The sequence below is a fragment of the Elephantulus edwardii genome, unplaced genomic scaffold (genome assembly GCF_000299155.1).
Source record: "Elephantulus edwardii isolate Elephantulus edwardi_28Jun2011 unplaced genomic scaffold, EleEdw1.0 scaffold00472, whole genome shotgun sequence".
Taxonomy (NCBI): domain Eukaryota; kingdom Metazoa; phylum Chordata; class Mammalia; order Macroscelidea; family Macroscelididae; genus Elephantulus; species Elephantulus edwardii.
The window spans coordinates 36,479-40,983 of record NW_006400222.1 but is presented as its reverse complement, the minus strand read 5'-3'; the positions used below and the strand labels follow the sequence as shown (position 1 = coordinate 40,983).

Genomic DNA, 4,505 nt, shown 5'->3' with positions numbered 1-4,505 from the left:
TGAATGGAAATCCAAAATTTCTGTAAATGTTCATTAAAATTAGTAGAAAAAGAAAAGAAAAAAGATTACCTGTGGCACCATAGCCCTGGGGTGCTGGCACCCCATCAGCCTCAGGACCAGTACATCCCTGTCTGGAAGGCAGCACCTCCTCTCCAGACAAGAGATGATGCCAGGTGTTCAGGCCAGTGACCAGCATGATCTGGAGGCCATGCCTTGGCTGGAACAGGCAGGCTTTATTTAGAAGTGAGTGGTTCTCCTGAGTCATGAGAGAGAAGGTGCCAGAACTGTGTGACTATCTCTCATGAGTGATGACATTAAAGGAGGACCCAAAGGAGCAGGTTTCAGAATTACTGATTCATGGCCAGAACCGAGGACCACACATCACACTCCTTTAGTCTCCAGGAGGTGAGACAGGACTGGTCACTGGTAGTATTTTCTGAAGACCTCCCCAAGTTTACCTGACCTCATCCCATGAGCAGGGGGCACAACTGTCCCAGGGCAGAAAGAGTAGCTTGGTGCCCCACCAGAGATGACACCTGCCTTCCTTGTGATCCCTCCTCACAGCAAGTGCCTCCTAGGCTGGGGAGGTACTTATAAATTTTACTAACCAGCACCAACCTTAGTGCCATACTCAGTCTCTGTCTGTAGCCAGGAACCATGACTGTGGTGTAAGACAGGGTGCTACAACTGATGTTTTATTAGCCCCTTCCATGAGATGTGTGTATGTATGTGTGAAGGCATTAGAGATGAGAGAAGTCAGTGGCAATACAGATTGAACCTTCTCACATTCTGGGCCTTTAGTTCTCATCAGATGAGTCAGCATGCTCAGTCATATCTCCAACTGGAAGGTGATTCTTCTGAATTGGGCCCTTCCACCTCCAAATGGCTTGGATAGATCAGTCTTCTTCCAGTGACTATCCTTACTTTTTGCAATATACTATCATCCCTCCTAATAGCTCCGGGATAGGATTTAGGAGCATACATGATTAAGGTGAAGACTAACCATGGTACAATCCATGACGAACTTGGGTTAGGCCTTTTTTTCCTCTTTTATGCCTAGGACTCAGGCATGTCCACAAATCGTCCTTCTTTACCATGTGCCCTCTTCTCAGTGCATGCACAGTTCCCTGTTTTACACAGTGCTCATCCTTCACATGCAGGCAGGCACAGTGTTCAGTCAGGTCAATCATCAACTTGTAACTTCTCCAATGGTGATTCCTCCTCTCTTCCAAAGGGTCGGGTTGCGGTTGGTGGTGGTTGTGGGGGCGACCTCTCTCTATGCCGTTAATCCAACATCCCCGCTGGGTGCAGACAGGTCTCCTGTGCCACCAGCCAGTAGTACACGGTACCACCCTCGGGATGAGGAGGCACTGCCAATGGAGGTGCTGTCACCACTGCTGCTACCTCGCCAGTATTTGTTGTTTGCTGCTCTGTTAAATTTTGAATTTTGCTATTTTTACTGAGGTGAGATGAGATTTCATAGTTGTTTTGATTTGCATCTGTCTTAGAGCTAGGGGTTTGGACCATTTCTCCATGTGCTTGTTGGTCATCTGAATGTCTTCTTTGGTGAAGTATCTGTTTTTATCCTGTGCCCATTTTTCAGTTGGGTTATTTACCTTTATCTTGTTATGGGAAACTATATTTGTTAATGTGAAAAATATTTCCTCTGTTGCAGCACTTTGTAGGACACTGACTGTGGCTGTGGCCCCACTCTGTGTCCCTGGCTGCCATGGGCAGGCAATGAGACCTTGGGCTCACAGGATGTGGATAGGGGTTGAATAAATGATAGAAATGCCAAAAATGAACACCTTAAAGAAAAAGGAAAAAAAAGAGTGAGAATAATTGTGAAGAATTTACATGTTAACAGCTTGACCCAAGTTGAGATCTGTCTGGGTACCCAGCATGATCTGGGGCTGAGGGCCATGCTCGCTCCTGGCATGCTCCATGTGGCGCCATGGTGCCTGGCATGCTCCCGACATGCTCTTTGTGGCTCCATGCAGCCCATGGCCGACATGCTCCGTGCAGCATCATGGAGCTCATGCCAGGTATGCTCCCAACATGCTTTGCGTGGCACCGTGGACCTCGTGCCAGGTATGCTCCTGGCATGCTGTGCATGGTGCCATGCAGCCCGTGGCCGGCATGCTCTCTCTGCGTAGTGCCTAGGAATCCCCTCCTCTGTGGGGTGACAGCAGTGGTCTTTTCTGCCCCCACGTACACAGTGACCCTGCTCACTGTGGGCGCTGCTCCTTGGGGTGTTGGTGGTGGACCCTGCTTGCTGGGGCCTGGGGGTACATACAAAGAAAGGAGCAGGAGGTTTTCCACATTTTCCCAAAAGAAACGATATTCTTGAGCAAGAAGCCCTGGTGCAGCAAGTTGGGTCTAAACTTCAAAAACCCTACTTTTTTGTCTTATTTTTTTTTCCTCTTTTCTTTTTTTCTTCCCACTTCGTTTTTCATTTTGTACCTGCATGGACAGGAAAAAAATGAAAATGAACTCTGAAGGTGAGGGGGGTGCGGGATGGGAAGGAAAGAAGGGCTGACGGGTGATAAAAAGGAAACAGGTTTTAAGTTTTCGATTATATTCCAGATTCTTGTTTCGTTTTGGAGACGTTACCTGTGTGCTTGGAAAAGAACAAACATGCAGGCCTTCTTAGGGTGAGGGACTACAGGCAGGGGGAAGTGGAGTGGGGAAGGAGGTGGGTGTGTGAAACTTATCAAAACAAAAATGTCCCTCACGGGATCAGACAACCTTATCGGTGGGGCTGGGCTGGGGGATCCAGCGTCCTTGGGATGCCCTCCTTGTGTTCAGGTGAAGCCAAGGAAAGCAGTGGGCAGAGACCCAGCTCCCTCACCTGTTGCAGACCGAGGGTCCCAAAGAATAGAATAAACTTGCAATTATTAATAATGAGACAAACAGCCAGGAATGAAATAGAGCAGAGAGCGTAAAACAGGGGGTCAGCAGTTCTCGACTGAAGACCTCAAGCCAAGGTTCTCTGTCTTTTTATTCAAAACCAACAGGAAGTAAGTTACAAAAAATGGAATGCAAATGAAGCCAATCTATTTAAAACCTTGATGCCTCAGGGTGAATTCCAGCCCAGGAAGTAACACTCCCTCTGTAGGGGGCCCCTTGCCATTTCCTGTTTTCACAGAAGTAACACTCCATCTGTAGGGGGCCCCTTGCTGTTTCCTGTTTTGCAGGGAACGAACAGCTCACCTTCTAGGATCTGCCACAAGACAAATCCTAACTTACAGATTTGTAATTTCTTCAATTCCTGAACAAGGGTGTTCATATAATATTTGGTATCAAGTTTGGCTTCCCATATTCCCCCCCCCCTTTTTGTTTTTATCATAATTATGTTATCTAGACTAACCTCTTCTCTTCTTTGATTCATTCTTGCTTGTTTTGGTTTTCTCCATCCTTCATATACAAATAAATAAAACAGATTAAACATAATAAATTCAAAGAAATATTTTTAAAAATCTCCATATGATCAGAAGGATTCAGGTTAAATATTTCTTGAGAGTCTGTTTTAATTGACCCATTGCCACAGTGCTTGTCAGAACCAATTCTGATTAATCTCCTTTTTTGGTGTGTCTTTTACCATTCCCTATCACTCCTCCCTGAGAGAGGCCTCACCCTGATTCATAAGGAAAATGGGGCGGTGGACTCTCTTAGCTACTTCCTGCTGAAAAGGGATGCTGTAGGTTTCAGGGTGAAGATCTTCTCTCCCTACTCTGAAGGGCCCTTTGGCTACGGGAAACACATATACTTTTGAGGAGACTGATTTTGGAATTTAGATGCACTGTTATCAATTGCGCTCTGGGATACATGTTCATATCCTTGAAGATGCATCATGGAACTGCTGTAGTCTAGAAGACACAATTTTAGCTTACAAGTTAAAAGTACATGAGTCAACAATGAAAAGCAATAATATTCCAATTAGAGATTCTAATAATGACACAAATCAACTTACAGAGAGAAGATAATCCTTAAAATAAGTCTTATTGGCTGGCACTTTGTCTATTATAGTGAAAGGGCTAGTAACCACAAGATGTAGAGGTACAACTATGTAATTTATTGTTCTTAAGTCCTCGACCAAATTCCACTTACTATTGGATTGTTTTACAGCTAGGAAGGCCACATGTAAGGCATAGGTGAAGTAAGGAACTGCTTATGAGGTTTTCCGTCAATTCCAACAACTAAGGAATAGCGAGAAGAGATAGATCTGAGAAGGCTTTAAGATCGAATAATTAGGCTCTTGTGTCCAGGAGAAAACTGATATACTTAACCAGCAAAATTAATGCTCACCCACGGCTCTTCTGGGAGGCTTTGAATCACTGAAGCGTCCTCCTTTGTTTCCGGCTGAGAGTTGGGGTCTGTCAGCCATGCAGACCTGATGTGGGCTGTCTTTGGCCAAGTGTCTTTCAGATCCACACTTAAAACAAGTGAGTGGGAGCTTCCTCTCTACTCCCTTGCCTATCTGTGGGTCTTGTCTGTGACACTGT

At 45.5% G+C, this 4,505-nt stretch overlaps 1 pseudogene; it reads left to right on the top strand.

The window, feature by feature from the left end:
- The window catches only part of LOC102875665, a 36,682-nt pseudogene extending 33,462 nt beyond the window's left edge, over positions 1-3,220 (top strand).
- Positions 3,221-4,505: the final 1,285 nt, after the last annotated feature.